At 38.2% G+C, this 13944-nt stretch overlaps 1 protein-coding gene across 1 annotated transcript in view; it reads left to right on the plus strand.

The window, feature by feature from the left end:
- LOC117387217 (growth arrest-specific protein 7-like) overlaps window positions 1-13944 on the plus strand; it is a 73715-nt gene that overhangs the window by 5548 nt on the left and 54223 nt on the right.

Raw genomic sequence — 13944 nt, forward strand, 5'->3', positions numbered from 1 at the left:
TCTCCTGTCGCTCCTCACTCCCCACTTTGTCTCCCCTCTCTTTCCCTTCTCTCTCTCCTCACTCTCCCGTTTTGTCTCCTCTCTGCTCCTTCTGTCCCTCCTCTCTTCTCACTCCCACCCTTTGTGCCCTCTCTTTCCCTTCCCTGTCCCTACTATCCTCACCCCCCTTGTTTCCTCTCTCTTCCCTCTCTCCTCACCCCCTTTTATCTCTTCTCTCACCCTTCTCTCTCCCCTCTCTTCTCACTCCCACCCACTCCCTCCTCTCTCTCCCATCTCTCTCTCTCTCTCTGCCCCCCTCTCCCCAGCCCCCATTCTTTTGGCTTTCTTCCTTCTTTCTTTTCTCTCCCCTCACTCGCCCCACTGTCTCCTATGTCATCCTTCTCTCTCCTCATTCCTCACTTTGTCTCCTCTCTCTACTTTCTCCCTCCCACTCTTTGTCTCCACTCTCTCCCATCTCTCTCTCTCTCCCCCCACTCCCCACCCCCAATTTTTTTGGCCCACTTTGTCTTCTCTCCCTTCCTTCTCTCTCTCCTCACTCATCACTTTGTCTCCTCTTTCTCCCCTCTCTTGTCTCCCCTCTCTTCCTTCTTCCTCTCCTCTTTCCCCTTTTTTGTCTCCTCTCCCTATCCACTATCCTCACTATGCCTCCTCTCTCTCCCCACTTTGTCTCTCCTCTCTTTCCCTTCTCTCTCTCCTCACTCCTCAGTTTATCTCCTCTCTCTCCCTTCTCTCTTCCTTCTCTCTCCCCTTTTGTCTCCTCTTCTTTCTCTCTCCTCACTACCACCCTTTGTCTCCTCTCTCTTTCCCTCCCTCTCCCCTGTCGTCAGTGGCCTCACCCCCTCCCATCCCCATTCTCTCTTCTCTCTCTGCCCCCCTCCCGTCTTCTCACTCCCTCTCTCCTCAAACAGTTGGGACACATGTGCGCACATTTGGAGGCACTGCTTGTCTCTGTGTATCTAGCTTTTGCCTGTTGTTGACATTCGTGTGGATGAGAGGAGAGCTGGAGGCGGTGGATTGGAGGTCTCGACGATGGAGGCGTGTTCAGACATGGCATCACAGTTACACATAATTAAGTAATTGGGGACGTTTGAGTGCAGGATGCTTGGTATAACAATATTCTCTCCTTGGCTCTTCAACTTTTTAACATTGTTAGGGACGCACCGATAATGAGGCTGATACTGGAAAATGTAATGGACTGGATATCAATTGCAGATCTCACATCACTGATCCAATTCCTCAGTGAATCATGAATCAGAGACGGCAAGCAAAATTTAGGATTGTCACAGTTATTGATACTAAAAAAGTCCAATTGGGTATTCTGTATCAAAATTTTAGCATCGTGACACTAGCTAAATGTATTCACGCATTTGTCATAAAAAAAAAAAAAGCTTTTGGTTAAGTAAAACTGGATAAATGGGTGCCACAAATGCACTTTAATAGTGTGGTGATAAACATTTAGCTCTCCCTGAATCAAAATTAAATTGTAGTACTTTCTTTTATATTACCGTGTGGCCTTATATCTGTGTAATTCCTCAGTCGTCCATGTTCCACAGTGGTCTATGGGTGTAAACTAGTCTGTGTGATCTTATACTTCTGATACAGCTCAAGATCTAGATATTCAGGAAAGGTTAATTTTTGCCCTGTGAATGTGACTTTTTTAGTATCAATACCTGCTCAAATGAGTATATAATTTCAATACTAGTTTTAAGGTAGATTAATATCTGATTTTTAATACTTTTGACAACCCTATGAGGTGCTAATACAAATAAAACTTTTATAGCCTTAGAATTTTCTTCTTAAGCTGTAAGGCAAGACTCAAATGAAGAAATAAGAAGCCATTTTATAGTGTGCCCTTTATAGCTGTATTTTAAGAGTATACTACTACAAAGTGACTGTAATGGGCCTGTAAATAATTTTTAAAAACATTCAAATGGAAGTTATACTAACTGTTGCATATTACTTAATTTTAATTTGTAAAGTAAATGTCCCTTGGATTATCCCTATAGACATTATGATAAAATAAATATCAGGTAGGACTGTAGTCCTTTAGTCATTTAATTGATTAATCTGTTAATGAAGTCTTGGTCAACTATTTAAATTTATATTCGTTGACTTATCATTTTAATTAGCTTATAAAGATTTTTATGGGATAACAGCAGAAAAGAGAAGTGAGTGAGCAAGTGAGATAAAGATTTGATATTTGCTGAAAACAACATATTAACATGTTTTATAAGTTTTCCTCTTGTCTTTGATGCTCTGAGTCTTTTTTCCCTTTGCTCTCTGCATTAAGAGTGCTATCACAATACCATCAGCGTGTATCCCACTAATGAAACTACTGCAGGTTGCATCAGGTTTGTCAAGTTCCTATGTACAGTTTAGTATCATGTTTTGTGTATTTATGGATAATTGTCGTGTGGGAGCGAGTGATGTAGACTTGTGGACTGAGCATTGCACAAACTCAAATAGGGCCCAGGAGAGATTGCTAAAATACTCAAACACGCATGAATGACTTCTTGAAAACCTCTTCAGGCATATTTTTGATGAGTGAACAAGACATCTCCAAAAAGTCTATTTTTCATAATCAACTCATAAACTCATGATTCACAAGTTCAATCTGTCTTTATGCTTTGTATCCGTAGTACTTTTTTCTGTGTATATAGTTGTTTTTAGATGAACTCCCGTTCAGGGGTATTTTTGTTAGTGCCGTTTGGGTCAGATGCACAGAGATACGTTATGGTTTTGAGAGATTTTGCCACGCCCCCTTTTTAGTCGACTAATCAATCAGCAGGACTCAACAGTAGGAATAAACAGTCCATTCTGAAGCACGTCGGTTCTGAAAGTAAATGTCCCATTGATTATCCCCATAAAAAACTCAAATATTAAGATTTCTGATGCTATAGTCCTCTTGCTGCTTTACTTTTCTGGAGCACCATACTCATAGTTGCCCTTGGCTGTTGTCGACATTGTATTGAAATTCCAGCCGTCTCAGAGCTGCTGTTGTCCTCTGATGGAGACTAGATAAAGAGCTGGAGTGAAGACAGAGGTCCTTATCAGATTTAAGATAGCGTACACACACACACACCCACACACCCCCACACACACACACACCCACACACACACCCCCACATACTCAAAACACACACGCAACTTTAGGGATAACATGGTACTATTGTCAGTTTGATACATCCCCTTAGTTTTTAATCTTAAGCATAAAAGGAGGTCATTTTGCCAAGAGCTGCAAGATTAATCACAATTTAATCAAAATTCAAATTTGGATGGATGCAATTAGCAAATCACAAAGGCTGCAGTTTTGAGGCTCCAAAAACAACAAAATCTCCTGTCTTATCCTCCATAAAAACTCCTAATCCTATTGGTTTAGATCTGAAATGTGGTTCTTGTATTAGTTTGACTTCTGTTTTTCCTTTCAGATTTCAGGCTTTTTGTCAATTCTTCTGGGCACGTTTAAAATATGAACTTAAAACATAAATCACAATGCTTGTCAGAAACGTTGCAATTACGGTACATTTTTTCCCCAAATCATTCAGCCCTATTTGTTAACATATTTGGGATGTCAAGATTAGTCCGTTAATCTGTAATTCTGGTTATTCAGGTTACAATATAACCGTAAGAACTTAATTTGTGTTAGAATTGAGGAGGCAAAAATCATGGGGAAAATGTTTAAATGCCTAATTTGGCTGATTTGCAATTTACGTGTTAGGATTCAGTTTAATGTTCACATTTTAAACGCATCCAGAAGAATTGACAAAAAGACTTATCTGAACTGACAAACTAATACAACAATCACATTTCAGAACATGTTTGTATAGATGTAGCCTACAGGGTTTGCAGGTTTTTTTATGCAGAATGAGACAAATAAAGGAATATTGTGGTACTTGAACATTTTAGCCTTTCTGATTTGCTGATTGTAAAAGGTCTGCAACAGCCCTGTCCTTTGGAGCTCCACATGTCCACTGTCACATCTGTCTGCTCTGCACAAATCTGCTGGCGTCTTCACAAATGGGACAGGGCCTTTCAAATGAAATACATACAGCTACTTGAATAATTACTCTGATAATTAAGTTTTAATAGGCCCTACATGTTTTTACCTGTTGAACATGACTGGTGACTGGGGGTTGTCAGGATTCTCTCTGTCAGCTGCTGAGTGTAGGGGCAGAACAGGTAAACTATGTAAAATGATCTGAAATGTAGCCTTAGCATATAGATAGCAGGTTATTTCAATAATTTCTCCATTTTGAATCAGTCGGGTTTCAGAAAAGGGCATAGTACTGTCACTGCAACCACAAAAGTTTTAAATGACATTTTCTCAGCCCTTGATGATAAACAAGATTGTGTAGCTCTGTTTATTGGTTTAACTAAAGCTTTCGATTCAGTGGATCATGGAGTCCTCCTGAAGCGTCTGAAGCAGATTGGATTTGACAATGCCACATGTAACTGGTTCCAAAATTATCTTTCAAACAGAACCCAGGCAGTAGTAGCCGATGGTTTTAAATCAGATTTTTTAACTTTAAGTAAAGGAGGGCGCCAAGGCTCAATTTTGGGCCCCCTACATTTTACTATTTTTATTAATTCTATTGGTCACAATTTAAAAGAAAGCCACATATATTTATATGCAGATGATGCTGTTTTGTGTGCAACTGCTCCTTCTGCTGATCAGGCACTTTTAAAACTGCAGCAAGATTTTAATGAAATCCAAAACTCCCTCATAAATCTTAAGCTGTTTTTGAATGCAAGTAAAACTAAGTATATGATTTTTTCTAAAAAACCTTTCAGTAACATGCAAGCTACAAATCTTTACACGCTAAATGGTACATTCATTGAAAGAGTCGACACTTATAAATATCTTGGATTTTGGCTTGATGAAAACTTATCCTTTAAAAAACATATCTCAGAATTATGTAACAGTTTAAAATCTAAATTATCATTTTATTACAGAAACAAATATTGTATCCCAATGAGTTACAGAAAAGAAATAGTGCAAGCAACCTTCCTATCCGTACTGGATTATGGGGATGTGGTGCATATGCAGACTTCAGCCTCTGCTTTGAAACCATTGGATCCACTATTTCACTCTGCCCTTCGCTTTGTTACAGGTGATGGATTTGTAACTCATCACTGTACGCTCTATGAAAAAGTGGGTTGGCCATCACTGTCTGTTAGAAGAGAACAGCACTGCATTAAATTTATCCATAAGGGATTACTTCAGAAACTGCCAGAATACCTCACCTGCTTGTTAATTATTGATACCGGAACATTTAACACCAGATCACATGATGCATAAGGCTAAGGACGAGCCACAACAGAACTGAGATGGGAAAGAGGCTTTTAGCTGTTTTGCTTCACAAAAATGGAATATGCTCCAAGGAAAAGCAAAACTGGACACGTTGGTGACACAATTGCAATTTAATAATGTGATAACAAACTTTTATACACACACCTGCACTTGTTATTGATGTTTTTTATGGACTTATTTGTTTTGCTTGTTTTTTCGGTTTGTGTTGTATTTTAAACAGGGCACCCATGAAAAAGAGAGCCCAAGTGCTCTCATTGGGTCCCCCTGTATAAATAAAGATAAATAAATAAATAAATGTAATGTTAACCATTGTCAATCATCTCATTGATTCTGTAACAGAGTAAAATGTCACAAATTGGATTTCCAATTTGATTCATATCCTTCAAACAACCCATAAAGCAAGACATGTGAGATTAACCATTGTAGAATAGTTAAAAAATATCATCTTACCACATTATTAGCTCTGGTGCGATGTGTCACTTGGAAGCTGCAGAAAAGTAAACGTGCAGGCCATTGACTGTATAAAGAACTGCAACTAGGCTGTTGAAGGTTACGCCCCTTTCCACTCGCACCATTGGTTTGGCTCGAGCCGGGTGCTGTCAATCAAACCTGTTGCTAACGCCATTGGGAGTAACCTCAGGGAAAAAAGGCACGTGATTGGTCTGTAATCAATCTTATATATCATATCTTGATATGATGATGACAAAATGGCCAAATAAAAGCCCTTGGATCATGTAAGATAAGATAAGATAAGATAAGCCTTTATTAGTCTCACAGTGGGGAAATTCCAGTATTGCACCGCACAGTTAAAGAACAGAAGGATAATGGTACATGCAATAAAACAAGATAATAGATAAATAGTTTAAAATAATTTAAAAACTATACTTAAAAATAAACTAAAAATAGGCTCTAATATAACATCTTCATAAAGTGACTTGAGTATTGCACATAGGTGTGGATGAATGACACATGTTCAGTGTTAACAGTGTTCATTGTACAGTCTGACAGCACCAGGAAGGAAATACCTGAAACCTCTCCTTCACACAGCGAGGGTGAATCAGTCTGTCACTGAAGCTGCTCTCCAGGGCAGACAGAGCGTCCTGCAGGGGGTGAGACTCATGGCCCAGCATAGAAATGACCTTAGCCAGGACCCTCCTGTCCCCCACCTGTAGTACGGTTTAATATGAACACTTTAAAACCAAAATGACGAGCCTGGCAGCTGTAGTCACTTCCTATTTGGAACGTGGTGGCTATCGGGTTAGCTATGTCCATTTATATGTACAGTCTATAGTGCACATGCACAAGGACAAGGCCTCGGTGAGGGCAGGGAGGAGCGAGAGCATGTCACTTGCTCAAATGAACTTGACTTTTTCATTCCTAAAGTGTGATTTGATAAAGCAGGTCACTAGAGAAATGCTGATCTATTAGACAATGTGAATGAATGAAGGATTTCACTATTGTTTTGTCATGCTGTCAATAATCATGAACAACTGTACAGAATGATAGATTTGGTAGGGAAAATATGAGGCTCGGGAAGATAGAGAGGCTGAGGAGGCTGGTGGTTCTGCTGGGTCTGACAAAGGCTTTTCAGCTGAAATAGTAGGAGTAAGGAAGGGAGAGAGTAGCTTTCACATGGATTGAAAAGGTCATTGAGGAAATTAGTCTTCCGTGTTGAATTTGCTTGAGATTCATTTTGTAATTGTTATACTCGTGTTAAACATCAGTTCTTCTGTAGCATTAGCTGTGTTAGCCTGTAGTATTAGCATTAATACTACAGGCTAAAAAAAAAAGAAAAGATAACAACATTGTGAGCAGAAGGAAGTTACTGTTAGTGTGTAAATTTGCCAACTCTTACCAGAATGGGAACTTTGTGATAACATTGTGCAACACACAAAGCCTAAAGTACTTTATGCCAGCTTGTATGTGTTTTACAATTTGTTCTTTATTTTGGTGAGATAGTATCAATAGTACAACACCCAGGTGGAGGTTTGCACTGAAAAGACGAATGAAAGTTGAAAAATTCTGTATTTTCAATAAAAAAAATTAAATAAATAAATAAAAAAATAAATACATAAAATAAGTAGTCCTATGTTCTAACGTTGTTGAGACATAGTGGAATTCCAACTACAAAGAACAGAATTCAATCCATAAGTGAAACATTATGTGCAAAATATTAAAGCAGACTTATTATGCAAAATTGACTTTTGCTTTTAAACATGTTATAGTTGTTTTCCTTCTCATTTACCCTATCAAAGTTGTATTTAGAGTGATTCATGCATGTTTGAGTAATCTTCATTCTCCTGTGTTCAAGACATCCTTGCTCTGATGTACTCTCATTTTCAATCAGTAATACTACAAGGATTCGGCGTAGCCATTTTGGTGAAAAAGTGAAAAATTTGCTGCAGCTATCCGTATGAGGGGCTGACATCATGCGCCACTTTGTCTTGATGATGTTTAAAGTCAAAAACTTGACATGGAAATCGGCTCCTAATACCTCATTAGTCACCGTAATTTTCTAATCCAGGTGTCAGCTGACTTGTTTCTTTTATTAAGTCATTATAGATCAATATTATGGTTTAAAATGTGCAGATTTTAACATTATGATCCAAGGGTGTCATAGAGCCACTGATCCAAAAGTTGGAGGTTTGAGTCCCGCTCTTAACATAAAGATCACTGATAGAGTGGGCAGATCCACTGACCCACAAGTAGACAGTGCGATTCCAGCTCTCACAGATGAATGCTGTTGTCTCTCACAGATGGATGCTGGGCAAGACACTTAACCCCCCTCACCCCGGCGTACACGGGTATATGAATGTGTGTGTGAAAAGCGCTATATAAAAATGTGATCGTGACCATTTACCAAGCACAGAAGGCCTTGTTTAAATGATGCAGATCTTATGAAATAAATATATTATGTATTTATACATGGGGATTATCTCGTTTTGATACTAGTTTGGATTAGTATCTGTATAATTATTCTTTTGACAACCATAAATCCTTGTTTGATGGTGTTTTAGTCAACCAAAATGTGAATTTGTTGAGCATTTGTATTTATATGCAGAAAGGAGCTGGCGATTTGGAAGTATTTAATTTGCCTTCCCAGTACCACCTTTTTAGTAGTCTTAGTGCAATTACATAGATCATAGTCATAGATCATGGTCATAGAGATAAGGATCTGCTTGAGAGCTTTTGCCACGTCCTCTTTTTAGTTGACTAATTGATCAGCAGGAAATGTCTTTAGTCTACCAAGGATTTCTTTAGTCAACGACAACCTTAGAGGGTTGGGCACAGCCTGGGCGCTGCCTGGGCACAGTAGACAGACCAGAGTGGGCTGTGTACTTGTCTTATGTTTCTGAATGTGTCACTCACTGGTTTAGACACATGATAAAGGGACTGCTGCTCCCACTCAGAATGAATACAAAACACATTCTTATAACTATGCTGTGGATTCCAACATTACTCACCACTGCTCAGAAAGAGAAGATTAAGCTAACTCCAAAACACTAAACATAAGCTGCGAAGCTATGATGTGGTTGCCTGCCAAATCCAGAATAATATGTCTGCATTATTTATACAAAGAGATATCAGTCTGGTCCCCACATTCTCCATTGCCTCTCAAGCCCGGTGATTTAAAAAAAAAATTTACTATACGGACAATGCGTGCCCCTGTCAATCAATGACCTGTGACCAGACTCACATCTTTGTAAAGTACTGAAGAAGTGTGTGTTCTGGATCCCAGGCAGATGGTGAGATGCCTCATGTGGAGAATAAAAAATCTAATGGTGGTTTCTAATGTAGTATTTAAAATTTGAACTTTATTTCAATACTAAGGAAAAGACACAAAGTTCAATGCCGATTCCGATATCATGATGATGATTACTTAGACAATAGAATGTGATTTTCATAAATTATAATAAAATCTGAAAAAAAAATCTGAAATGTGACTTTTTAGTTTTGATACATACTCAAATTAGTATCTAGTTTCGATACTGGTTTTAATATCGATTAGTATCAGATTTTCGATACTTTTGACAACGCTAATTTAGTGATAGTTTGCACAGTACAGCTTTCTATACTTTTAATTTGATTACCAAAAAATAATTGTGAATGTTTGTTTTTATTTTATTGTATTCAGTTCATTCATAAAATATGAAGACATTAAGTGTGTCTTAATATAAACATAAAAGTAATCAAAAGGGGCAGAGAAAAGAGGAATCTGCACTATTTTATAGACAATACTTTAACACTCTGACAACACTAACACTTTCCATTTCAACCACACACATGAATGCATTGCAAACAGATAACTGTGCTTTTATGTGCAACTTAGTTATATTTTTCATTCTTACTTAATGTGGTCGTTTTTACATATTTCTTTATTTAGTCTGACTAGTAAATAAAGGCATGCACATTTTAGTTGCATTATAACCATAGACTGTATATATAAATGGACATAGCTAACCTGCTAGTTCCCGCATTCCAAACAGGAACTGATCATGGGCGCAGTTCTGGCTCCATCGAGTCCAATGACTCCAATTCATTTTTACATTCACCCCTCTCTCCATAAAAAGCTCATAATTTTAGTCTTACAATGTCCGTATTGATTACATGGTCCTGGTATTTTTATTTCGCTTTTGTCTTTGTAACTCAAGGTATGAACAATAATAAGAAACAAATCAAGCGCCTTTGTTCCCTAAAGTTGGTCCTGCTAGTGTTAGCAACAGGTTTGATTGACAGTGTTGCTAAGCGCCTGCTCCCTGTGAAATCAGTGCGTGCAGAAAGGGGCGTTACCTTCAGCAGCCTCACTCCGAATCGGCTCTTTGGTTGATATGATGCTCGCGGTCGAAACTCAATGAGCTGCATTTGACAGGAGCCGAACGCTATGGGCGACATCACCCTCCCTTAGTCCGTTTCGTTATCTAGTTTATGCTTATAACTGAAGTATTTTTAAATATGACAATGATATCGCAGTAATTAACATCTGGATCTCATATCACAATCTTTACCAAGGACAACCTCTTCTTGCTTGTTTCCATGAAATTGTTGTTTGTTTTTTAGACTATGCAATAGTATAGCAAATCTATCTATATTCTGAAGTACTGTCATGATCTGATACTTTGTGTTTATCTCACAGTTGACACCTTTTGTTTGTGTTGTTGTTAAGATAACTGTTTTTGTTTGTGACATTTTGTTGCTATGACGACACACTGATATGAAGGCTTTATTCATCATTTACTGATCAGTTTTGGAGCCTGATGCTAGTGAGTTAAAACTACCGTTGTTTTGCTCTTGTTTTGGTGTTGCATATGGCCTACTGTAGCCGTTGAGTTTAGGAAATAAGCAACCAGAAGAAATTTGGTGTGTGTGCTTACACTGCAACACTATAATGTTTTTAACCTTCTATTACCATAGAATCATGCAGGTGAAGTGCCACATCTAGAAAGCTGTACAATGTTACCTTCACAAGTGAAGTAAATAATTGGGAGCTGTCTGCATGCTGTTTGTCTGTCATGTGATTGGAGCTAATGTTATTGGATCATGTTTATGTCCCTATGGTGATGCTATAGTCACAGCACTGTGACTCATGTGCATGTGTCAGCACACAGCATTAAGCAAACTACAAAACACAGTCAAAGCAGGAAATCTGAGCTGCAGATCTATGATATGCTGCTGCATGTGAAGAATGAAAAATGTGGCTTCTTAAAAAAAAAAAAATAAAGAAATAAAAAATTCTGGTATTTAGCATATTGTTGTCACTATACCAAAATTTCAAACTGTATTTCAATACTAAGGAATAGGCTCGATACTCAGTACCAATTCTGATGACATGATGATAATAATAATAAAAAAAAAAGTCTTAGAATAAAATTTTCAAAATTAAATGTTTGTACTTTCTTTTATATATTACCATGGCCTTATGGTTCATGTAGGTTCCATAGTGGACCATGGTCGTACTCAGTGTGGTCTTATACTTGTCTCTGATACAGCTCAAGATCATTTTAAAGCTTTGCAGGAAAGGTTTATTTTTGTCCTCTGAATGTGACGTATCAGTATCTGCTCAAATGTGTGTCTACTTTTGATACTAGCTTTAATATCGATTAGTATCTGATTTTTGATACTTTTGACAACCCTACTTTTGTGGTAATTTGCTCAATGCAGCTTTCCATACTTTTACTTTCATTGCCAAAAATGTATTCTGAAAGTTAATTTTATTAGCTGAAATAATCTTCTTTGGTCATAAACTGAACCCACCAAGTCCTCCAAATGATGTATTGTTAAAGAGGCACTATGTAAAACTTGGAGTGTCTGAAACCTTCTTTTCTCCATGGAGATGCTCTTTTGCCTGGAATGTTTCACAATATCAAATCAATCGAAATCACAATATTTATCCCTGTCTCTGTTAAGCACATAGAGCAGTAAAATACAATAATAATAAGAAGCTCGAGCACAAGTCTTGTGCAGCTCAGCAGGTAGGGTCATCAGATCCAGTGTCAGGGCAGATTGAGAGGAGTAATTACCATAAGGACAAAAGTGTCCTTCATCTGTGTCCTCTGTCCTGCAGCACCACAGCAGCCTCTGGGAGGAGCCGAGTGAACTCTGAAGACACAACAGCCTCTCCTTAATTGTACAAGTTAAACTTCTTAGTTGGTAAAATCCACAAATATTAAGTAATACATGTAAGTGCTGTAGAACTGCTCAGTGTCAAGGTAATAACATATTCATGTGACATGCAGATGGTGGAACTACTACCAGAAAAGCTACACAGTGCGCCTTTAATGTGCCTTAAGTTATTCAGGAAAGGTAGTTATACAGTCTATTAGTGTTGTCAATTTTGCTACTAAGGAATTGATACTCAAAACAGTCTTTATTTAGACAATAGAATGGGATTTTCAACATTAAGTAGTACAACAGTATCACAGTACGGTACTTTCTTTTATATTCCCATGTGGCCTTATATCTGTGTAATGCCTCAGTCGTCCAGGTAGGTTCCATGGTAGAGGTTTATGTAATCTTATTGTTATGATATAGCTCAAGATCATTCTAAAACTATTCACGAAAGGTTAATTTGTGTCCTGTGAATGTGACTTTTTAGCATTCATACGTACTAGATTTAGTATGGATTGGTATTTAGTTTTGGATACTTTTGACAACTCTAGTTTGGATAGTACTTTTAGTTTAGAATAGTATGGACAACTCTCTCGTAATGCTGTTGTGCAAAGCCAATAGAAGTGTGCAGACTAGACAGTGATCTGCATGTATGTCGTTCCCCAGGGCGTGGTGGCCTGACAGGTTAAACCTAATGTCTGCTTAAGTGTCTCAGTAACAGTTCTATATTCTATAGAACTGCTGACCAGCAACTCCTCTCCCTTTACTAGAACCATTTGGATGATTTCAGCCCTGGAATTGCCCATCTCTATTAAACGAAAGGTAAACGGAGCTGTTCACTTAAAACCTACCACTATATGACATTACAAGGTCGAGTATTTTGAGCTTTGGAGCTCTAGACAGAGAAGTAATAAAGGATTCCACAAACTTGTGTGAATGAAACAAAACAAAAACTGTCTGTTTTTGATGAGGTAACAACATTATAACATGGCATAAAGCTCACACGAGTCAGGTGTTTTGTTTTTAAAAGGTATTCAATTGTGCATAACACAATGCAAATATAAAGAAGCATGCATTCTTACTGTGAGTTGGCCACAGATCTGACCCGTTTGTCACCTCAAAGATTGTTTAGCTTAAAGACACACTGGAATTTTTTTAATAATCTATGTTCTAAATTAATTGATCATTCTGAAATTCAGTTGCTCTTTTAGATTCAAAAACTTTCATACTTCAATTCTCTAATAATAAAATAACTGAATATGAAGTATAATGTGTGAAGTAGTTAAAAATCTGTAAAAGAAATATAGACGGTTATACCCCTGCTCTATTCTATTCTATTCTATTCTTGAAGAGGTCCCATGGCTGTGCCTCACACTGACTGCCGATGGTGCTGAATCATGGACTGAATCATTGGACTAGTCTCTGGTCTAGACTGTGGCCTGTAGAGTCTGTCCCCCGCTGCATGTGGAGAGGAGAGGGTGAGGTGCCTTTGTGATAGCCCTACATGACTGTAACTGAGTAAATGTTACAAGAGTACTACACATCTCTGTGGATGAGAATCATGGCCACTGGTTCCAAAAGCGGGGTCATGTGCCCCCTGGGGGGGCTCAGATGCATGGCAGGGGGCTTCCAAAGGTTATTCACACAATGAGCGTAAAATAACATGTTTTATACTTTAAAATCAGTTTAGAGCTAAAAGGACTCTCTCTGATCTGAATCATCACTTCCTAAACCCCGGTACCCACAGTCAATCATGAATCAGTGCTAGTGCAACCTCTGCAGCTCAGTGAGTGAATTTCTGGAGGGTCTGAGCTTTCACATGAGACCTGGTCTGTCCATATATTGAGGAAAACTTGTATGTGTCCTCTGTCTGCAGGTTAAGGCACTTGTAACACAGATTCAGTTGTGATTGCAGGCTACATACAGTTTCTTAAGTACTGTACAAGATTTGTCTACTCTCCTTCTCTTCTCACAGTTAACTGCACTATACTTTTTTTAGGTTATGTGGAGCTGAAGTCTGTATCTGT

Source organism: Periophthalmus magnuspinnatus, chromosome 19 (genome assembly GCF_009829125.3).
Source record: "Periophthalmus magnuspinnatus isolate fPerMag1 chromosome 19, fPerMag1.2.pri, whole genome shotgun sequence".
Lineage (NCBI taxonomy): Eukaryota > Metazoa > Chordata > Actinopteri > Gobiiformes > Gobiidae > Periophthalmus > Periophthalmus magnuspinnatus.